Source organism: Elephas maximus, chromosome X (assembly GCF_024166365.1).
Source record: "Elephas maximus indicus isolate mEleMax1 chromosome X, mEleMax1 primary haplotype, whole genome shotgun sequence".
NCBI classification, from domain to species: domain Eukaryota; kingdom Metazoa; phylum Chordata; class Mammalia; order Proboscidea; family Elephantidae; genus Elephas; species Elephas maximus.
The window spans coordinates 160,755,654-160,779,757 of record NC_064846.1 but is presented as its reverse complement, the minus strand read 5'-3'; the positions used below and the strand labels follow the sequence as shown (position 1 = coordinate 160,779,757).

At 44.3% G+C, this 24,104-nt stretch overlaps 1 long non-coding RNA gene and 1 other non-coding gene across 2 annotated transcripts; one reads left to right on the top strand and one right to left on the bottom strand.

The window, feature by feature from the left end:
• Window positions 1–8,933: 8,933 nt before the first annotated feature.
• Window positions 8,934–9,006, bottom strand: TRNAV-UAC (transfer RNA valine (anticodon UAC)). The gene has a single exon. It is a non-coding gene; the product is annotated as a tRNA-Val (tRNA).
• Window positions 9,007–9,177: 171 nt separating this feature from the next.
• Window positions 9,178–18,643, top strand: LOC126069125 (uncharacterized). Its single transcript, XR_007515844.1, has 4 exons — window positions 9,178–9,262; window positions 10,037–10,249; window positions 16,410–16,469; window positions 18,317–18,643. It is a non-coding gene; the product is annotated as an uncharacterized LOC126069125 (long non-coding RNA).
• The last annotated feature ends 5,461 nt before the right edge of the window (window positions 18,644–24,104 follow it).

Sequence of the window (24,104 nt, the reverse complement as noted above, 5' to 3'; positions counted from 1 at the left end):
GCTATGGAGAAAAATAAAGCAGCAAAATGGGGGGACAGGGAGTGTACTTTTAGGTTTCAGGAAGCCCTCACTGAGAAGGTGGTGTTGGAGCAAAGACCTGAATGAGGTGAGATATCTGGGGGAAAAGAATTCTGGGAGGAGGGAATAACAAGTGCAAAGTCCCTGAGGTTGGCATGAGCTTGCCAAGTTCTAGGAACAGCAAAGAGGCCCTGGGGCCGGAGGCAGCGCAGAAAGAAGAGAGATGGATGGAGATGAAGGGAGGGGTGGAGGAAGGAAGGGAGGCAGGTCGTGGAGGGCCTTTTGGGCCTTATTGAGAACCTTGGCTTTTACTGTGGTGCACCATAGAAGGGACTGGAGCAGAGGAGGGATCTGATCTGACCATGTTCCAAGGCGCTCTCTGGCTGCTTTATGTAGCCTAACTGTATGGGCAAAAGTGGAAGCAAAGTCCAATTTGGTGGGAAGTGAGGAGCCCTGGTGGCGCAATGGTTAAAGTGATAGACTGCTAACCGAAAGGTCAGCGGTCCGAAAACCACTAGTGGGTCCATGGGAGAAATTGTGGCAGTCTACTTCCGTAAAGATTTACAGCCTTGAAAACCCTATAGGGTCACTGTGAGTCAGAATTGACTCGATGGCAGTAAGCTGTGGCCCTCATCCAAGTGAGAGATGATGGGGGCTCTGCCCAGGAGGGGCAGTGGGGTGATGAGAAGTGGCTGGATTCTGACTGATTTGAGGCCTGAGCAACTGGGAGGATGGAGCTGCCGTTTACTGAGGAGAAGGTTCCAGGGGAGCAGGAATTTGAGGGGGGGGGGTGGTGTGGAGATGTTCTGTTTGGGGCATAGGAAGGTTGGGAGTCCTTGAGAGTAAGTTGGAGTCCCTGGGTGGTGCAAACGGTTATCGTGCTCAGTTGCTAACCAAAAGGTTGGAGGTATGAGTCCTCTCAGAGGCATCTCAGAAGAAAGACCTGGAGATCTACTGCTGAAAAATCAACCATTGAAAACCCTCCAGAGCACAGTTCTACTCTGACACATATGGGGTTGTCATGAGTCGGAATCAACTCAACAGTGACTGGTGGTGGTGGTAAGCTTGGGAGATCTGCGGGACACCCACGTGTTGAGGTAGGCAGCAGGCTGGAAACATCTGTAGTTTAGGGGAAAGCAAGTAAAGACTGAATAGTACCCATAACCTCAGTCACCAGCTATGCACCATGAAGAACAAAGTAGAGGAGCAATTCGTATCTAGTTGACTTGGGGGTTGGTTAATCTAGAAGGCACTCCACCCTACGGCCCCATCTTCAAGAGCAGCATTGTGCCAAGACCCTCTTTTGGGGGGACCAGAGGCGAGCGGTGTTGGTTACTGACAAAAAAGAAAAAACAGAGTGGCCTTAAATAATCAAATCAGTTTGGTTCAGAGGCCATGTTCGTCATTGAAGAGGGTCTCTTCAGCTGCAACTGAGCAAACTCAGTGTTCAGAAGAGGCTCAGCCAACCTTTCTCATTGTCCCTGCCTGCTGGGCCATTTGCATTACCTAGTATCCACGGGCTACCCTGGAGGAGTTTCTGCCTTTTGTGGAAACAAAGCAGAAGGCAAAAAGTGGGGGAGGGGGAGAGGATGCCGTCACTGTCTACCTGTGGAGAGGAAGAAGGCTAAGAGGAAGGCCTGGTTTCAGAGAGCCAATTCCTGTGCCGAATCAGACGTTGGGCAAATTTCTTGTATTCTTTTCCTCCCAGGCTGCCCTCCCCAGAAAGCATTTGTCTGTAGGCAGCCTGGGGTTCTGAGGCGCCAGATCCTTATGGAAATGAGCTGAGGGAGAAGGAATAACAAGCATTTTACAGGAAAAACTGTCACCAAGGGAGCAGCAACGTGGGGGCTGTAAACCCCCCTCCACCCCAGTGATTTAATCACCAAAAAAACTGGAGAACAAAAGCATTTTTTGGCTTCAACATATTATAATACTAAGAAATAACGTTGTTGGCATAAGAGAAAGAAAACATCAGCCTTTAAAGGAAAAATAGGAAAGGCATATTTTCCTGTGGTTGCATATTTTCTCCCTGCTTGGATTGTTTTCGAGATTCTTCGCAGGCTATGTGTCTCCGCTACAGAGTCAGAGAGGTCTGTCACTCACCAATGTGAGACTGATGCCGTATGGGATCATGCTGTCCTTTTGCCCAAAGGGCCAATCCATGGGGAAACCCTAGTTACCTCAGCCGGAACATTCAAGGCATGCCTGTTCCTCAAAATGTGCCTTCTAAACTCAAAAGGAAAAGCACGTGTTAGACATACAATGTTGTTAGGTGCTGTCGAGTCAGTTCAGACTCATAGTGACCCTATGCATGACAGAACAAAACACTGCCCGGTCCTGTGCCATCCTCACAATTGTTGGTTTGTTTGAGCCCATTGTTGCTGCCACTGTGTCCATCCATCTCGTTGAGGGTCTTCCTCTTTTTCGCTGACCCTCTACCAAGCATGATGTCCTTATCCAGGGACTGCTCCCTTCTGATAACGTGTCCAAAGTACATCAAACGAAGTCTTGCCATCCTCACTTCTAAGTAGCATTCTGGTTGTACTTCTCCCAAGACAGATTTGTTCGTTCTTCTGGCAGTCCATGGTATATTCAATATTCTTCGCCAACGCCATGATTCAAAGGCGTCAAATCTTCGTTGGTCTTCCTTACTCATTGTCCAGCTTTCACATGCACATGAGGCAACTGAAAACACCATGGCTTGGGTCGGGCGCACCTAGGAAAGACTATTCTAGCCTCTCTGATTGGTTTTCACTAAATACAAAGTTTTCCTTCCCATGGAGGCAGATGAAGCCAAGGAGAAAAGCATAAAATTATGAATGATAAAAACTGTAGCCAGCTTCCAAACTACTTCAGAAACAAGAGTAAGACACAGGAGGAAACAGCAGGCTGGAGATGTGCCTCTTGGGTGGAGAAGAAAGAAGGAAATTGCATGCAGTGTGAAAGTGTTACTATTTTAGGGAACGGGCAAAATATTCGTGGGTAAATCTACATTCCACACATGCTTCAACATGGGTGAACCTCAAAAATGTTATGGTAAGTGAATGACGAAAGGTCATATTTTTTATGATTCCATTTATATGAAATGTCCAGAATAGGCAAATCCACAGAGACAGAAAGTAGATTAGTGGTTGCTAGGGGGTTGGGGGAAACACTGGTAGTGTAGTGGTTAAGTGCTTACGGCTGCTAACCAAAAGGTCAGCAGTTTGAATGCACTGGGTGCTCCTTGGAAACTCTGCGGAGGCAGTTCCACTCTGTCCTATAGGGTCACTGTAAGTAGGAATCGACTCAAAGGCAACTGGTTTTTTTTTTTTTTTTTTTTTGGTTAGGGGGTTGGGGGAGGAGGGAATGGGGAGTAACTGCTAATGGGTATGGGGTTTCTTTTGGGGGTGATGAAAAATGCTCTGAAATTAGATAGTGGGATGGTTGCATAACCTTGTGAATATACTAAGATCATTGAATTGTATTCTTTAAATGGACGAATTTAATGGTATGTAAATTACATCTCAATAAAGTTGCTTTTTAAAAAAAATCTACCATCCTTGGGTGGTTGACACACCTGCGGAGGGGCACGCTCACCTGTAAGATGAGTCTTGGTGTTTTGTTTTTATATAATAACATGACCAAGTAATAGACTGACATATTTAAATAAAATGCATATCTTGAAAATCATCACTGGCATTTAATGCAATGTAAGATAATAGAAGCCTGCCTCGATTATAAAACCAAAAAACCAAGACAGTGCTTTACTCTGATGATTTGCGCACTCACAAAGGAACCCTCATTCAACATAGAAGTGGAGTCAATCCATTTACCTTATTTCACTGTAATGAGGAGCCACTGCCTCTGTGGGACAGAAACCGACCGCCAAGAGTAAATCAGACAAAGAACACTTATCTTAAGGTTCCCATTCATGCAACGAATGCATGTTTTCCATGTATGTGGCCTTATTTCTCCATCTGGATGGTAAACTGCTGAAGTGAGGGAGTGTGCCTTGTATTTTCTCTCTGTCCCCTGGAGCATCCCTCTAGCTCAGAGTGGAGCACACAGTAGGTCACCAAGCCACACTGGCCAGTTTTGGTTGGCTGGTTTCCTTTCCAGTCGGTGTGAGGGCAGAGGGACCGGATTAGGTGAGTAAGAAAACTTAAGCTTCCCAAGCCTTCCCACTGGACCAGATTCCATTCCACCTGGACAGATGCTATTCTCTGCTCTTTGTGGAAATTTCTGGAGTTTCTCAGTCACGCACAAATATTGGTAAGCTATAGCACAGGAAGGAAACCCTTGTGGCGTAGTGATTGAGAGCTACGTCTGCTAACCGAGAGGCTGGAAGTTCAAATCCACCAGGCACTCCTTGGAAACTCTACGGGGGCAGATCTACTCTGTCATATAGGGTCTCTATGAGTTGGAATTGACTCCTTTTTGTTTTTGTTTTTTTATAGAATAGGAAAGAGTGCTGTGCTCTGTGCCTGTGGATCGCGTGTCTTTTATTACTTACATCCACTGAAGAAGAAAAGTGTAGCTCTAATGGACAGGCCTATTTTAAAATGAGCTGGTAAACTTTTATAGGGCTTCTTCCCATTTTGGAGTCACAGAACAAGGCTGTTAGACTCAGCACAGTGAAAGCAGCAAGGGTCTGCCCTGTGTGTCAAGGTCACACACAATGTTTGAACCATAGCAGGTATTCAGGGATGGGTTATTGAATGAATGGATGAATGAAAGAATGAATCTCAATGTGAATGACAAGGAAGAGAAATTTGAGGGCAACCCCTGTGGATATCTTAGAACGAGGGTATTTGGACCCAAGCTATGTTTACATTTTCTTGCTGAGGGAAGGGTGAGGAGTAAAGGAAAAAAACAAAAACTCAAAAGCGTCTTTAAGAATTAAGAGTTACTGGGACAAGGTCTTGACTCTTCATTGCAAAGAAAAAAAAAATGACAATTGGCTAAATGATCCCTACTAACTGAAAGGTTGGCAGTTCAAATCCACCCAGAGGCACCTTGGAAGTCAGTCCTGGCAATCTGCTTCCAAAAGGTCTCAGCCTTGAAAATCTTATGGGGTGCAGTTCTACTCTGAAACACATAGGGTTACCATGAGTTGGAATTGACTTAATGGCAACTAGCAACAACAACTTAGAAATAGGTGGCGCAGCACAAATGGTTTCCACTCAGCTGCTAACCTAAATGCTGGCAATTCGAATCCACCCAGCGGTACCGCAGAAGAAAAGGCCCAGTGACCTGCTTCCATAAAGATTACAGCTAAAAAACCCTGTGGAGCAGTTCTACTCTGTAACACAAGGGGTCGCCATGAGTTGGAATCAACTAACAACAACAAGGTGGGGTTTGAAAAATGACCTTGGGATTATATTTTCAAGGTCCTCCAGGATACTGTGAAATGTAACTAAATAACAAAAATCTCAAATTTGGAGAATGGGAAATCGTGAAAACAGGTACTGTGCCAGTAAAATACCGTGGTGGAGTAAAGAGCAGAATGCTTCAAACCAGGAATTCTGACTCTACTTGTGTGAGTTTAGTCAGGTCTGTCCACCCTGTGAGATCATAGGCAAGCGCAGAGGTCTCCACCTCCCTGCCTTCCTTTTTTTATTTCCTGAATAGCCATAAATACGCAATGACCAAGGACAAGACATTCAACCAATTTCTAACATCTGGAATGAACCTAAAAAGGAAGGCCTAGAACTTCTGAGTTGGTGGGTACTTTAGACTTGAGTTTTTTTTTTTTTTAAGACTTGAGAGTGCCATGAAAATGAAAGCGTATTATTTCAAAGATTGAGAGAGTACATAAAACTTGCATTTGAATGACATTTTAGAGATTTGCCTTTAATTTGTCCTTATTTACGCATATCTCTGCTACCAGGGCTATCTTTAGAAATTCAAAATTTAGGGAGTATATTGAGTCTTGGGGGGTTTCCAACTCTCAGTTGGATTACAGTCCAGTTGGTACTCCGTGTGGTACGTTAATCCGTATTTAAACTAGGGTGACCTTACATCCCGCTTTGCCTGGGACGGTCCTGGTTTATACCTGTTGTCCCAGCAGAACTATTAATAGCATCTGCTCTACCTTCCAAATTGTCCCAGTTTGAAAGATTAAGTTATACCACCGCTCTTTGACTCCTAACAAATTTTGAGAATTTGCCATATTTTCTTATTAGTTGTTGTAACTTATAGCTATTTTATACAGTTCCTGAGACCCTTCCTTCTTTCTTTGCCATTTTAAGCATCCTTTGAACTCTAGCAGGAAAGCCAGTGGCAAGACAAAGAGGACTGCGTCCACACAAATACAATCGTTAGCTAACAACACATGGCAATTGACATGCGCTGCTAATTGACAGTGATTTTTTTTTATTAATCTACTTTATTTCAATTATGTTAGGAATTCAATTGCATGATTAATGATTTAATTAATGATAATGGTTGCATAGCACATACCTTCGTAGCCAAAGAGAAGTAATAACAAGAAGCCTTCTACCTTGTGTGGCATTTTCTCCTTGTCCTGGCTGCAGCTCTTCCTGACTGAAATGGAGAGCTTCCCCAAGAGCCGAGGATTACCTTGAGCACTGGCCTCATTAAGCATCTTATTCGATTTACTTCTTAGGGTTTTGGCTGAGCCCCATCAAGTTAACCCACAGAGTTACCGGCCTCGACAGGGAAGTCTCAGAGAAGATGCTAATGCCAACTGAGATTGGTTTAGCCAAGGAGGAAAGTGGTTTTATTCTATCTTTAAATGTAAGGGAAGCAGTGGAGGGAAATGGAAACTAGAATCAGAAGGCCCAGGTCTTAATCCTTTCTCTGCCATCATCTTCTTGGGGGTGACCTTAAGCAATTTCCTGCCAGTAAGCACTTCCCGGTTGCTACCCACTGGCTTCCCACCCTTTAGGACAGAGTAGAACTGCCCCATAGGGTTTCTAAGGAGTGGCTGGTGGATTCAAACTGCCGACTTTTTAGTTAGCAGCTGACCTCTTAACCACTGCACCACCAGGGCTACCATAAACTAGCATTCTTGAATTCAGTGAAAATGACATAGATTCCCTTCTTAGGAAGCAATTTAGCATCATGTTCGTACCTATTCACTCAGTAACATACTAAATTTGGGGGCAGACAGTTAACCACAAAGATCTACATTGCTGTGTTACTTGTAATAACGGAAGATTGGAAACAACCTAAATGGCCAAGATTAGGGGATTGGTTTAAGTAAATCATGAGAGGCAGCACAGCACTGATGAGCACAGTCTCAGCCCCACTGGGTGCAAATCCCAATTCTGCCACTTCTTACTTGCTGTGTGACCTTGGGCAAGTTACTTAACGTTTTGGGGCCTCAATTTTCTCATCTGTAAAGATAAAAAAGTGATAATAATTCCTATATCATAGAGTTATTTTGAGAATTATATGGGATGGTAATATGTAAAATGTTTACAACGGTGCTTGACATAATTGTTGTTGTGTGCCTTATAGTCAATTCTAACTCATAGCGATCCTACATAACAAAGTAGAACTGCACCCTTAGTGTTTCTTAGGCTGTAATCTTGATGAAAGGAGCCCCGGTGGGGCAGTGGTTAAAGCACTCTGCTGCTAACCCAAAAGGTCGGTGGTTGGAAACCAGTAGCTCCGCGAGAGAAAGCTATGGCAGTCTATTTCCGTAAAGATTACATCCTTGGAAACCTTATGGGGCCGTTCTTCTCTGCCCTACAGGGTCGCTATGAGCCCAAATTGACTCCACTGCAGTGCGTTTGGTTTTAATCTTTAAGAGAGCAGATTGCCAGGTCTTGTCTCCCAAGAAGCTGCGGGGTTCGAACCTCCGACCTTTCGGTCAGCAGCCGAGTTTTTGACGTAATTAACTAGTGAGCCCTGGTAGCACAGCGATTAAGAGTTTTGTTGCTAACCAAAAGGTGGGTAGTTCGACTCCACCCGCCGCTCCTTGGACCCTGTATGGGGTAGTTCTACATTATATGGTCGCTGTGAATCGGAATTGACTTGGTCGTTAACAGGCTTTTTTTTTTTTTTTAATTACGTAGGCTTTAAGAATAAAGTTGATTAAGTGATTGTAATAACACGGACAATCATGTGTTATACTCGAGTTAGAAAAGGATGCAAATGTATAGAGCGTATGAGCAAAACTATATAGACAAATAAACAGATATAAAAAGTCTGGGCTTCTTCCTCTATCCTTGCCACCACTATCCATCCCATCCCTGGCCCACACCCTCAGGTCCCACAGGGCTCCAAACACCTTTCCTTGATTCCTCTTGTCAAAGATAAAAACGGCCAGCGTTAAAAATAATCATAACAAGCCCCTTCAAACGAAACTCACTAAATAAAGAGAAGCAAAAAGGAACCAGAGAAACGTTTCAACGGGCACTTATTGAATGTCTACAAGCCTGACACTTGTTCTGTTCTGTGTGATTAGAGTCTTCATTAAACAGATGAATATCTATTCAACAAACCCTACTGCTATATTAAGAACAGGACCGTGATTTTTTTTATCCCTGCTCTGTGTTTGAGAGTTTAATGAAAACTGTCAGAACCTTTAATAATTCAACCGCTATGAAAGCGATATTCCCGTGCCATGCTTTAGTTGGAGGCTCTTGGGAACCGTCCTGTCCTGACTTGCCCGTGTTGTCTTCTTCCCACGAGCGGCCGATTGTCCCAGGTCGCCCGGGAGAACTAGGAGCGGGCGACTCGGCCCGGCCCCCTCCTTCGGTTGTTTCGCAGGTCGGGCGATGACCACAGCGGTCTGGAGGGATAGGCAGAGAAAGTATGTGTCATTTCGCTTCTGCGATGAAAACGTAGCAAAAAAACTTGAAAAATAAGGGAGCAAGAAAAACGCTATTTTTTTGCTTTTCAGTTTTTGCCCCTAAATATCGAAGAACATATTCAGAAATGAAAAACTGACGTGCCAGTCATGGTCCCACTGGGGCTCGAACCCAGGACCTTCTGCGTGTAAAGCAGACGTGATAACCACTACACTATGGAACCTTCCTGAAGGAGCGGCTTGTCTTCAGTTTATTCATGGTTATGCATCAGCAATACCGCTCAGCTGTGGCCCCGCCCTCCGGAGAAGCCCCGCCCCGTCCGGCGGAGCCCCACCCCCGCCGCTCTTCGCCCCGCCTCCCCGTGCCGCCTCTGAGGCGTGGTGACAGCGGTCCCCGCCCCGGCTCCGAGGTGAAGGCCGCTCCCCCTCCCTGTCACTAGGTTCGCGGCCCTTGAGACTAGGGCGAGGCTCGGGCCCCAGGTTAGCCGAGCGCGCCGCCCCCTATTCATCTGCCCCCAACCTTTCCCTCGGCCCCCGGCGAGCTCGGGCAGCTCCCCTCAGCCGTGAGGGACCCGCACTTTCCCCATTCTCACCCCGGCACACTGAGCCTCCGGCCCGGGACACTTGCCCACGTCAAAAGGCAAGACGTCGCCACTTCTGGCAGCACTGGAGGCCTGGGTTCCGGAGCTGAGGGGACAGGAGCGCCACTTGGAGCCAAAGATTGAGGCAGCGTGGGCTTCAACACGGCCAGGGGCACTACTTTTCTTATCGGAGTTTTTTTTTTTTTTTTTTTTTTTTGCCAGGGGTTGAAAAAGCGTCGGGTTAGTGGCCGGCCTCGGAAACTCCCCTGCCCGTTTCCACAGCGCCCCCGGCCTCCCGAAGCCGCAGAGCGTCTGCTAATCGCAGGGGCTTGGTTTAGTCCTGTTTGTCTGTGTTAATGGGTTCCCAGCCCCGGGGTGGGGAAGCGGTTTGTTGTAGACAGGCCAAGCCCCCATTATGGCTGTGGATGGATGAAGCAATTTGAGGGGCCCAGTGCAAAATGAAAATGCCAGACCCTTGTTCATGAGTTATTAAGAATTTCAGAACGGTGCCAGCAGAGCATTAACTCAGCGCGCGGGGTGTGGTCCCTGCAGCTGCGGCTGTGCTTCCAGAAGGCCTGTAGTCCAGAGCAGGTGCTGGGCCCTCCCTTACACAGGGGGCTCCTGGATGGTCTGGCTTCTTGGTTTTCATCGTCAGTGTCATTTGCCCTCCCAGTGCCTCTTGATGGATCTTTGCCATTGCTCACCATGCTAAAGCTTGAAAACCCACTTAGAACCATCTGGGGACCTGGTCTGCTGACTGCAGCTGTCCTTTTCCCTGGCATCTTCCTCTGAGGCTGGCAGGGTGATGAAGAGATGATACTGAATGTATGAAAGCAACCCCCTCAGCCGACTCCTGTCTTCCTGGGAAGGTCCCCGGAAGAAACAGGTATGTGGAAGGAGCACTGTTCCAGGGGTCAAGATCTGAATTCTAGTCCTGTCTTGGCTACTCACTAGCTGTGTGCTCTTGAGCTAGTCAGTTCACCTCCCAGGCCTCAGTGACCTGTTTCTGAAATGCATTGCGTTGGACTAGACACTCCCCCTTTCACCTCTGGGTCTCAATATTATGTCTATCTTCCAGGTGGGAAAATGGAGGCAGTCATCTGCCATGTAATTTTTCCACAGAAAGTGTTAGAGGCAGGTCTGCAGCTAATGCTTAGGTTTTCTAGTACCAGGTTTCCTGTGTCCTCAGCTCCCTGTAAGACTCATCAGGAGGCCTCCTTCCAGTCTGCCTTATTTGTACATGCATTTCAAGAGGTGACTTGAGCACTTGAGATGTGAGCCATGAGATGACCCTTCCGGAGCCACCATCTAAAAGGGCGAATTCAGAAAAGCTCCATATTTCCTGTTAGACAATGAGCTGTAATGACTCCCAGAAAACTCACTAATAGCTACATTCCACTTGTTTTCAAACCCCTGTTGGTCTGAGGCTGCCAATAATTGTGCCTAAAATTATACTCACCAGGTGTGTTATGGTTTGTGTCTCTAGGGAGTGCTTTACTTCAGCTCTGTTTGTCCTTGTTATAAGGATGGGTTTGTCATGCTTTGGACAAGTTCTAACTTACATTCCATGTAGAAAAGAAACTAGTGTGCCGCTAGGGCATGCAACATAGGTTTCTGCCTTTAGTGAACAAGTTTTTGTTCTTTTTCTCCCTTCTGACAAGGAGGGAGACTTTTGTTTCTTTCCCCTCAGTCCAAGATATAGTCATAATCTCTATTATTAGTAAGGTACGATATGGTTTACTTTCACATACGTTCTTGTGCAATAGCCCGATGAGGTAGCCATCGTAGATATTATTATCTCCATTTTTTAGCTTCAGTTGAAGCGGAAGACTTTGAATGCCTTGTCTGAGACCGTTCAGCTGGTGAGTGGCGGGGCTGGGCTTACACTCAGTCTTCTGATACTTACTTGATTATGAGTGGCCACAGTCCATAAAGGCGATACGGTGTTCCCATAAGAGTGGCTTTGGTCTACTGTAATATTTTGTATGCATACCAGTGAGGAAATGGAGACTTTTTTTTGTCTTTTGTAATTTTTAAACAGAATCCTCAAAAGTAGGAGCAAAAAGCCTGCTGGAAACGACTGTTAATGACTTAGACTTTTTAAACCATAGTTTTGCCTGGCACTTCAGTCTGTCCAGTCAGATTTGTGAGGCTCATTACCTATAAGCATCTGAACAGCTATAAGAAAAATACACACAGAAACAAACAAATAAATATAGACATCACATTCAAACTTGTTGAGACCTCTGATGTCACGGTTGTCAAAGTGTTGCTCCCCAGTGTTTGGCTTCACTAATGGAGGGTATCTGTGGTGGTTAATTTTATGTTGCCAACTTGGCTACGCTATGGTGGTCAAACACTAGTCCCGCTGCTGATACGAAGTAGTTACATGTAATTAAATCAGTTGGCCTCAAGTAAAATCCTATTACCTTCCATAATGTAGCTGGACCTCAATCAATCAGTTGAAGACCTTAAGAGCAAAAAGGGAATTTCCCAGGATGTGTTCTGCCTCCAGGTTATAGACATTTTGTGGAAACACTCTTAGCCCACAATCGCGTGAGCTCATACCTTGAAGTAAATCAGTCAAGCTCTCTCTTGATCTCTCTCTCTATATATCACTGGTTCAGTTTCTCTGGAGAACCCTAAGACAGTATCTCAACCTAAGAAACCACAGCCTCAAACACTGAGCTCAGTTTTACCTGATTTCCTTTAGAAACTATTGTATGCTGCCTTTCAGTGAGTACTGGGATACTTGCTAAGAAAAGTTAGTCATTACTCTAGTATGACAGAGCTCACTTTATCTCCCCCCTTTTGCAGCTTGTCATGTTCAAAACATCTTGGAACTACCCCGCTGTGATGGACACTTGTTGCTTTTTGCCCACCTACCTTTTCATACTCCCTTACGCCCCCTCTGTCTTCCTGCCCAGCTCAGGTTTGGTGGTCAGTCATTTTTATCACTCACTTGTTGCCCCTTTGTTGCTTCCCTGTACTTGTTGGCAAAACCACAACCTCTGTCAAATCCAATTTTTTCTCTACTGCACCCATGAATTTGGCCCAAGAAAAACACACATCCAGGCTGAAACATCCCTTGAGGGGGGCGGAGATCATAGGGGGCTATTTGGCAATGTCTAAAGACACTTTTAAAAAAAAAGAAATTTTTTTTTTTTTAGAGACACTTTTTTTTTTTTTGTAGGGACACTTTCGGTGGAGGAGGGGTGCTATTGACATGTAATGGGTTAAGGCCAGGGAGGCTTCTACAGTGCACAGGACAGCCCCCACAACAAAGAATTACCTGGCCCCCAATGCCAGTAGTGCCAAGGTAGAAACCCTGCTCGAGATGAATCGTCCACCTTCCTGTCTAAGCCCAACTCCTCCGCTTGTGCATTAATTAGATCCCACCTGCTCTTGCCTACTCAAGGAAATCACTCCAAAATTCTCGCTTCTTGCTCCCATATCATTACTTTCCCCCTCTTTACTGGATCATTCCAATCGGCAAACGGACATGTTGTTATTTCTCTCATCATTAAAATCATAAAACCTTAATCCCATTTCTCCCTCTAGCTACTCCTATTTCTCTGCTTTTCTTTGTAGGAAAACTCTTAGATTTGTCTATAGCTGCTTTCACCAGTTCCTCTCCTGCTATTGACTTTTGCTCCCACCACTCCTCCAAAACCCTTCTGAATCAAGGTCATCCGTGACCTCCACTTTGCCAAGTCCAGTAGCCCTCGCTCCTCAGCTGATCGGCAGCCTTCGAAACAGTTCATTCCTCCTTTCTTCTTGAAGCAATTTTCTCACTTGGCATCTAGGATATCACCCTCTCCTGATTTGTTTCCTGCCTCACTGCTTCCTCCTTCTCAGTCACCTTTGCTGGATCCTAATCTCTTGGACCTTTAAACATGGGTGTACCGCAGGGCTCAGTCCTTGGACTTCTCTATTCATTCTCACCATTCATTGAGAATGCGAGACCTCATTCAGTCTAATGTCCTTAATTACTGTCTATAACCTAGATGACTACCAAATCTCTATCTCTAGTCCAGGCTTTTCTCCCGAACTCCAAACCTATCTACTCAACGTCTTCACTTAGATGTCTGATAGACATCTCCAATCTATCATGTCTATATTTAAGCGCCTCATCTCCGCCTCCTATATCTGTACCTCTCTCAGTCTTACTTATTTCAGATAACGGCAACTTTATCTTTCCAGTTATTTAGGCTCCAAACTTTAGAGTCATACTTGAGTCTTCTGGTTTCTCATACTCCAAATCTGATCTCACTAGCAAATACTATTGGCTCCACCTTCAAGACCTACCTAGAATCTGATCACTTTCTACCATCTCCCCTGTTACTACCCTCATCAAAAACCATACTTTTTGCCCGGATTATTGCCAATAGCCTAATATCCTGGCCTCCTGGCTTCTGCCCTTTGTTCCCTACAGGCTATTCTCCACACAGTAGCCACAGTGATCCTTTAAAAAACTAAGTAAGATCCTGTCACTTGTCTGCTCAAACCCCTTCCATGGCTCCCTAACTTAACTAGTTGTTGTTGTTGTTAGGTGCTGTCAAGTCGGTTCCGACTCATAGTGACCTTACGTACAACAGAATGAAACACTGCCCGGTCCTGCACCATGCCCGCAATCGTTGCTATGCTTGAGCCCATTGTTGCAGCCACTGTGTCAATCCATCTCATTGAGGGTCTTTCTCTTTTTTGTTGGCCCTCCACTTTACCAAGCACGATGTCTTTCTCCAGGGACTGATCTCTCCTGACAACACGTTCGAAGTAATGTAAGATGTAGTCTCGTCATCCTTGCTTCTAAGGAGCATTCTGGTTGTACTTCTTCCAAGACAGATTTGTTCATTCTTTTGGCAGTCCATGGTATCTTCAATATTCTTCGCCAACACCACAATTCAAAGGCGTCAATTTTTCTTCTGTCTTCCTTATTCACTGTTCAGTTTTCGCATGCATATGAAAAAAAAAATTGAAAATACCATGGCTTGGGTCAGGCACACCTTAGTCTTCAAGGTGACATCTTTGCTCTTCAATACTTTGAAGAGGTCCTTTGCAGCAGATTTGCCCAATGCAATGCGTCATTTGATTTCTTGACTGCTGCTTCCGTGGCTATTGATTGTGGATCCAAGTAAAATGAAATCCTTGACAACTTCAATCTTTTCTCCATTTATCATGCTGTTGCTCACTGGTCCAGTTGTGAGGATTTTCATTTTCTTGAGGTATAATCCATATATCTTGAGGTATAATCCATACTGAAGGCTGTGGTCTTTCATCTTCACTAGTAAATGCTTCAAGTCTTTTTCACTTTCAGCAAGCAAGGCTGTGTTATCTGCATAATGCAGGTTGTTAATGAGTCTTCCTCCAATAGTCCAGCTTCTCAGATTATTTGCTCAGCATACAGAATGAATAGATATGGTGAAAGGATATAAGCCCGACGTACACCTTTCCTGACTTTAAACCACTCAGTATCTCCTTGTTCTGTCCGAACAACTGCCTCTTGACCTATGTACAGGTTCCTCATGAGCACAATTAAGTGTTCTGGGATTCCCATTCTTTGCAGTGTTATCCATAATTTGTTATGATCCACACAGCTGAATGCCTTTGGATAGTCAATAAAACACAGGTAAACATCCTTCTGGTATTCTCTGCTTTCAGCCAGGATCCATCTGACATCAGCAATGATATGCCTGGTTCCATGTCCTTTTCTGAATCTGGCTTGAATTTCTGGTAGTCTTTGTGATTCATCAGTCTTCCCTTGGTCTGGGAGCATCTCAGCGCAGGAACCTGGGGTCCAAAGGATGCACTCTGCTCCCAGCACTGCTTTCTTGGTGGTATGAAGTCCCCCACTCTCTGCTTGCTTCCCCATGTCTGCTTGCTTCTCTCCTTTATATCTCAAAAGAGATTGACTTAAGGCACTATCTAATCTTATAGATCTCATCAATATAATTGCCACTAATCCATCTCATTAGGAAACCCTGGTGGCATAGTGGTTAAGTGCTACAGCTATTAACCCAAAGGTTGGCAGTTGGACTCCACCAAGTGCTCCTTGGAAACTCTATGGGGCAGTTCTACTCTGTCCTATTGAGTTGCTATGAGTCGGAATCAACTTGACGGCAATGGGTTTTTTTTTTTTTTTTTTTGGTTAATCCATCTCATTGCATCATAGTGATAGGATCTACAACACATAAGGAAGTCGCATCAGATGCCAAAATGGTAGACAATCATACAATAGTGGGAATCTGACCTAGCCAAGTTGACAGATTTTTGGGGGGACACAATTCAATCCATGACACTGTTCTTCAAACACACCCAGCCACTTCTGCCTCAGGACCTTTGCATCTGCTCTTCTCTCAGCCTTGAATTCTGTTCCTCAGGTTACTTCATGACTGGCTCCCTCACCTCGTTCAGGTATTTGTCCAAGTATCTTCTCAGTGAGACCTTTCCTAACTAGTCTATTTACAATTGCTATCATCCTTTTCCTTTTACCCTGGAAACCCAGTATCCCCCTTTCCTGCTTTATTTTTCTCTATTTTTTTTAGATATTTACTTATTTATTTTGTCGATTGTCCCCCACAGTCCGCAACTAGAATGAAACTTCCATGGGGGCATGAATTTTGTTTCTTTTACTGTTATATTCCACAGAGCCCAAATTGTGCCCAGGACATAGTAAATACTCCATAAATAAGTACTGAATGAATTTGTTTACGGTTGGGAATGATCAAGCCAAGTCAATCAATTCCAATGAGAGCTAATCCTGAGACTTCCTGAGAAGAGACATTTTTTTGTTCACCCCGGACTTGAACTTGAGATAATACAGAGGCTGAAAGTCCTGCAGCCATCTTACTATCACATTGTATTGGACAGTACTCTTAGTTGCGTACAGTGCAACCATCTTGCTCCAAAGATTTGCTCTTGACCAAATGACTTGCTTTGGCCAATTAAATATGGGCAGAAGTGATGTGTATCACTTCTAAGCAAAAGCTTGAAGAGTCAGCTTGTAGTTCACTGTTTCTGTTTTTGCCCCTTTGCCATGAGAACAGCAATGCCACAAGGAGAGGTGAGCCTGACTCTTGGATGGAAGGCCAACCTGCAATGGACAGGTAATGGGAGTGAAAAATACCTTTATTATTGTAAGCCACTAAGACTTTGGGTGGTTTGTTACCAAAGCATGAGCTGATTCACTATTCCCACTAGTTTATGAAGACAATGAGTTTATTAAGTGATATTAGGTGGCTGTGGTGGTTTTCTTTTTGTGGTGGTTAAGATTTGTGTCAGCTTGGCTGGGCCATGATTCTCAGTGTTTTGGCAGTTGTATAATGTTGTAATCACGTCCCTGTTGAGATTTGATATGTGATCACCACCATGATGGGATCTGCTGTAAGGAGCCAGTCAGTTGAAAGGGAGTTTCCCTGGGCTTGTGGCCTGCATCTGAATGTAATCAGATGTTCTGGATTTTGCCTGCTCTGGATCCTGCAGCTGACTCCTGTTCATTTGACCTCCAGTTCTTGGGACTTGAGCTAGCAGCTTACTTGCCGACCTTGTGTTCACCAGCCCCTGTGGCTACGTGAATGAGGAGAAGCTTCTGTCCTGATTCACGGACTTGGGACGTTCCAGCCTCTACAACCACATGTGCCATTTCCTTGATATAAATCTCTCTCTCTATATATATTTATATGCTTTACTGGTTTTGCTTCTCTAGAGAACCCAGCCTAAGACAGTGGCTCACAGGATCTCAGAGAAGACCTTGGGGACTCCAAAGCCAGGAACAATACCTTTGCTGTTTTCACCAGCTGCTGAGGGACTGCCCTGTGTTCTAGTCAAGTACAGTTTTGGGCAGTGAGGGAAGCTTAAAAAAACAAAGTATATGGCATGACCCCATCTCAAGGAGTTTATAAAACATTAATTAACCCAAAGGACTAATTTATACCAAGATGTCAGTGGATGACAATGGCATGATGTGATTCTCCTAACTTAGGATGTTACTGAATTTTAATTAGGACCCTATCTTCTCTCTCTTAAAGGAGAAACTCAAAAGAGGAGAAGGCATGGGGACAGGTGATCTGCAAAAGCCTGTCTGATAGTAAAGAAGACTTCCTGTGGTATTCCTCTTAAGACTAGCTATCTATAACCTCCAAAATCACCTACAATCATGTTCAATGAGATTCAATTTTATAGACATAGTCACTCTAGACAGACATTTTCTTGCTCACTCTGGACTTGAACTTGAGATAATACACTCTAGAGAAATAGCCACTCTAGAGAGATAGCCAATCCAGAGAATTGATTATTGATTGCTGTTTTTTCTTTTGGAAAGGTGACTTGGATAGAAATTTATATTATAATTGATTATATTGTTGTTAGCTGCTGTTGAGTAGTTCCCCAAGTCATGGCAACCCCATATGTTACAGAGTAGAACTGCACCATAGGGTTTTCTTGGCTTGGATCAGCTCTTTGTCTCCCCCTCTTTTATTCATGTGTCTTGAGATACCCCTACTTTCTAGCCATTTCCCTGGGGCTTCGTAACTGAGCCCAGAACAATTTGGCTACTCGCCATTCCTAAAGAACCCCACTTAAAAGGAAACGTCTGACAGCAGCATCCAGCCAATGCTGATTGGTGATGGAAATGAAATTGGCTACTCTCTACTTCCACAACACTTCATGGCTTATTTAGATTTCCAAGTGGATTCAACTGTGCATACAATAAGACTTGCCCCTAAGTGGTTCCCCATAGTTTGCTGGGAAGAGTTCAAGAGTGGTATAGGTGTGGGACTAAATCACTGAACTGGAGGGTTTAGGCCCATAGTCTCCGGGTACAGGTAGGTCAGTTGGCATAACACAGTCCATTAAGACAATGTTCTATATCCTTCCTTGGTGAGTAGCAACTGGGGCCTTACAAGCTTGTGAGCAGCCATCTAAGAGACAACTACTGTTCTCTTTCTTTCTGGAGGAAAGAAAACTGAAGAAAACCAAAGACTCAAGGAAAAAATTAGTCCGAAGGACTAATGGACCACATGAACCACAGCCTCCACCAGCCTGAGACCAGAAGAGCTAGATGGTGCCTGGATACCACTACTGACTGCTCTGACTGGAATCACAATAGAAGGTCCTGGACAGAGTGGGAGAATAATGTAGAACAAAACAAAACAAAAAAGACCAGACTTGCTTGTCTGATAGAGACTGGTGGAACCCCCGAGACTATGGCCGTTAGATGCCCTTCAAACTTGGAACTGAACCTACTCCCAGAGGCCACCTTACAGCCAAACAATAATAATAATAATAACCCAGCCAAACAATAGACAGACCTATAAAGTGAACAATAACAGCTGTGAGGAAGGCATACCTCAGAACAATCAACCATAAAGCCCAGTGCCATCGAGTTGATTCTGACTCATAGGAGACCAAAATGGCAGCATTTGCCCAAAAGCAAAGTTCAGAAGACAGGAAGGAGGAAGAAAACCAGGCGAATGGAAACAAGGCACCCAGGGAGGAAGCGGGGAGAGTGTTGACAAATTGAGGGGATTGCAAGCAATGTCACGAAACAAGCTGTGTCTAAATTGTGGAATGGGAAACTAATTTGCTCTGTAAACTTTTACCTAAGCCACAATAAAATGTTAAAAAAAAATCGTATTATGTGTTTTTGTTACTGATTTTAAGCATTTGTGATCCTTTCGATACAGTTAGGGTACAGTCTAAAGGCTATGTTCGATAATAAAACCAAAACCAATTAGGTTTTCAAACTCAGTTAGAGGCTGTCTGCAGGCTAGCAGCCTTCCTTTCCTAAATCCTGTTAAAATGCAGCGGGCTGTATTTTGTGCCGAATGAGCAGGCTGCCATGACAACTGTCTGTGTAATATTATTTCAATAACGGTCAAAGATTTCCAGTGTCTGCCTCTGAGTCCAATGTTCATTCTAAAACCCAGATGCACATTTATTCTCAAAGGAGTTCAGGACATGTTTACAAAAAACAAACACAACATTTTCAACTAGTTGTTTACCTTCTTTTGGAAGAGAAATTTCGGTGAATTCACACAACTGTGAGTTGATTATTGATTGCTGTTTTTTCTTTTGGAAGGGTGACTTGGGTAGAAATTTATATTATAATGGATTATGTTGTTGCTAGCTGCCATTGAGTCGGTCCCCAGCTCATGGCTACCCTAGATGTTACGGAGTAGGACTGCTCCTACGGAGTAGAACTGCTCCATAGGGTTTTCTTGGCTGTAATCTTTACAGAAGCAGTTCACCAGGCCTTTCTTTCGTGAAGCTGCTGGGTGGGTTCGAATCACCAACCTTTAGGTTAGCAACTGATTGCAAACTGCTTGCACCACCTAGGCTCCTAGATTTTATGAAACAGATGCACTAGACCAAAGTTTGGAAAATTTCCCTCGAGGTGTGTAGTGCATAAGTTAAAGTTCTTCCTTTCTTCATCTAGTGGTATCAGAAGGAATCTTCTGATGGCAAGTGACAGATGATCCAACTCAAACTGATTTAGCAAAACCTGTTTCCAAGGACTCTGGGTTGAAAACTCCAGAGGTAAGATTTGATCCAGAGACTTAAGATGTAATCAGGGCTCCAGCTCTGTTTCCCTGTTCTTCTCCATGCGTCAGGTTCACCCCTGGACTGGCTCTCTTCATGGGGACCCAGCCTTGCTCAGAGCACCATGCTTGGGGAAGAAGAGCAAGTCTATGCCCCAGCGCTCTCTTCACCAGTCCTGAGGCGCACTCATATTGGCTGTCTTTAGCTCTGTGCTCAGCCCTGAACTTTCTCTTTTGTCAGGAGAAGAGGAGGTGCTAACTGCCTTTGGCCCAAGTTATGGGCCCATCCCTACACAATCACAGTTGTTTGGGGAGTGGCCTATGCTACCTGGCATAAGCCATTCATGGCCCAGTGGAGTGTGATGTCAATCCCATGCAAACCACGTGCTTAAAATAGGGAGAGGGTTGATTTTAACAAGGAAAATTGGGGTACTATTACAAGGAGGTTAGGGAAATATTTTCTGGTCCCCTTGTTAGGGAACAGAACTGGGAAAATAATAATAGCTAACGTTTTTTGAATACTAACTGTGAGCCAAGGAGCCCTGGTGGAACAGCAGTTAAGTGCTTGGCTGCTAACTGAGAGGTCGGCCGTTCAACCCCACCAACTGCTCTGTGGAAGAAAGATGTGGCAGTCTGCTGCTTCTGTAAAAATTAGTCTGGGGAACCCTATTGGGCAGTTCTACTCTGTCCTATAGGATTGCTATGAGTCGGAATCAACTCAACAATGAGTTTAACTACGAGCCAGGCACTGTTCAAACCGCTTTACAAGTGTATTGGTTAGAGAATGTGGCTGGCTGCATATAATAAGATAAATGAAATAGCAGGAGCTTCACACAGTGGGGAAGGTTTTTTTCTCACATAATATGAAGCCAGGAAGTCCGCAGCTTCACATCGTCATCCATGTCTCAGGTTCTTCCCTTGATCTTCCTATGTCACTGTTCTCAGTGTGAGGTTCTTTTCCTAATGCTCTCAAGATGGCTACTCCTTCTCTAGGCATTCTCTCCTGGTTCCAGGCAGAGATGGGACAGGGCAAAGAGAAAAAGGCTCACGCCAGCTGAGTCTATTCCTTTCTTATCAGGAAAACAATAGCTTTCCTGGAAGCTTCATCCACTAGGTTTCTGCTCACATCTCATTGGCCAGAACTGTGTCACATGAACACCCCTAACTGCAAGGGAGCCTAAGAAACCAAGTTTTGTTGGCTGAGCACGTGGCCAAGAAACAAAAAACACCAAACCTATTGCCTTTGAGTAGATTCTTGCTCATAGTGACCCTACAGGACAGAGTAGAGATTCCAATTCAAAGTGACCCTGTAGGATAGAATAGAACTGCCCCATAGGCTTCCAAGACTGTAAGTCTTCACAGAAGCAGACTGCCACATCTTTCTCCCGTGAGCAGCTGGTGGGTTCAAACCATCACCGACCTTTTGGTTAGCAGTCAAGTGCTTAACCACTGTGCCACCAGGGCTCCTTAGCACATTGCTACCTAGAACAAAATTGGGATTTTATTGGTAAGGAAGAAGGGGAGAATAGGTAATTTTTTTAGGCTCTTATTTTTTTATCACTGGCTCCCAGGATATACTACTTCATTTATTTCTCACCAGTGAGGTTGGCACTATTACTCTTCTGGTTTTATAGATGAGGAAAGTGGGGTGGGGAGTGAGAAGGGCACAGAGCGGTTCCAGAGAGGCTCCGTAATTTGCCCAGCTCGCACACAGCTGTTAACCGGTAGAGTGGAAATATGAACCCAAGCAATCTGACTCTAGAGCCCAATTCTATTCCACACCTCCCAGACACAGCCTGACCCACAGGCCAGACCTCTTCTCCAAGATGTGGGTCCACTGGGGAAATGCAGGGTTCTCCTAGACATGGGAGCTAATATTTGCTTAACACTTCAGAGTTTATGAAGAATTTTCCACTTTCGTTATCCCATTTTAATATTATTACCACCATTTTTAAAATGAGCAGACTGACACTCAGAAGTTATGTAAATTGCCTAAGGTCCACAGGTTGTAAGTGGCAGAGCTGATATTTCATTGACGTAACAAGAATTTACTCCTAATCCTCTCAACTCTTCCATGCACAGAAAATGTCATTTTGAATTTTTCAAAATGACAATATTTTGGTGTAGGCCCTATGTTAACATCATGACCTTCTCAGGGAAAACAATCCCGAGAAATCTTGGCTCTCTCCCCAACTTGTTTTCCTCGTGTCCTTCTTTTCACATAGCCATGGCAGCAGGAACACGGTGTGTCTGCAGGAACGTGTTCAGTAGTAAGTAACAGAGACCTTAAAAAAGGGACTGCTTTTAATCTCATATCATAAAAAAAATCTACAGCATCATTAAAAAATAAAAGCGCTAATTACAAGTAGTTCTCGCCTACCTTTTTTTTTTACCTATGAAAGTAAAAAGATGCATTGAACTTATAAGAATTTCTTTCCTTAGTTACATCAGGTTAATTTGTGTTACTTTTCTTCAAAAGTGTTTTGTAAATCAGCGTTTCCACTCATGGGGGTGAATTAGTGAAGTTTCACTACATTATTGATGCCTCAGTCTGCTCATCATTGTTATTTCTCTCATTCTTTATAAATATTTAAACTCTTTAGCTTGTGGCATTACTTTATTTATATATTCCACCATTCTTCTGTTTTGATGAAACTACTGAATAGACCAGAGAGATCATAAGGATGTTGTATAATGTAGTTTGACTTTAAAATTCATGGAAGAGGAGATTGAAAAAGAAATAGCGATTTAAAAAATTAAAAATCATAGTGCGTTGTAGGGCAGTGCCACTCAAAGTATGCTTCAGCACCACCCAGGAGCATATCGGTAATACAAATTCATGGGCCCCATCCCAGGCCTATTGAATCCGAATCTCCACGGGTGGGGCACCGAAACTGGTGCTTTAACAAGATCCCCAGGTGATTTATAAGCACACTAAAGCTGGAGAAGTGCTGTATTAGACGGTAATGCATTTATGTAAGAGACTCAGGGATTGTGTACTCTTTGAACATTGGGGAAAATACTAACTCCAGCTTTGGCAAATTAAAAAACCGGTTGCTGTTGAGTCGATTCTGACTCATGGCGACCTCCTGTCTGTCAGAGTGGAACTGTGCTCCATGGGGCTTTCGGTGGCTGCTATTTCAGAAGTAGACTGCAAGGCCTTTCTTCTGAAGCACCTGTGGGTAGACTCGAACCTTCAACCTTTCAGTTAGCAGCCAAGAACATTAACTGTTTGCACCACCCAGGGACTTCACTAGTTAATTGTGTAGGTTGAGTGCCATCGAGTCAACTCTGACTCATAGTGACCCTATAGGACAGAGTAGAACTGCCCCATAGGGTTTCCAAGGCTGTAATTTTTATGGAAGCAGACTGCCACACCTTTCTCCCATGGAGCGACTGGCAGGTTTGAACTGCTGACCTTTTGGTTAGCAGCCGAGCACTTTAACCACTGCACCACCAGGGCTCCTTGCCTAGTTAATTAAGACCTATATTAAATCCCAGATTCTCCTTTGAAAGGCCCCAAATCATAGACTACAGTTATCTACTCTAGGTCACGAAGCCTCAACTTAAGTGTGATGGCACAGGACCAGGCGATGTTTTGTTCTGTGATACATAAGGATACCATGAGTCAGAGCCAACCAAAAACAACGACAATGCCTGGTTCCATCCCCCTATCAACACATTCACCTAATTGTCAGTTCCAAGATTTCTTCCTCAGAGAAGCCTTTGCTGACATCCTACCTCCTCTCATGTGTGTACTTCTCCTTTGCAATGTCACATTTATAATGCATGCTTATTTGATTAATGTTTACTTTTCCCAATGGATTTTGAAAAGAAAGGCATGGATCTCTCCCAGGGCTTGTTTTAACTAATGGTTTCTATGTTCCTCCAAGAAAACAAACTATTTTTTCTTTTCCATGTTCATGAACACAGGCATGGTTGACAGGGAGGCAATGGTAGCAGATAGAAAGCTTAAAGAACCTGGAATCTGCCCTTCCAATAAGCAAGAAGTGATTCTCTCATCCAGGTTGTGTAAGTTTATATTCTGTTGGCAGGTATCATATCTGCATCCAACATTGTGGTGTTGCCCAGGCAACCCATTAAAGAATCATTCTAGAATCTACCTCTGGAGGATTCCAGAGGAGGCTAAGCCATCCTCTTCAAGTAAGACCTATAAACCTGAGGATGGATTGTGTCCTGAGC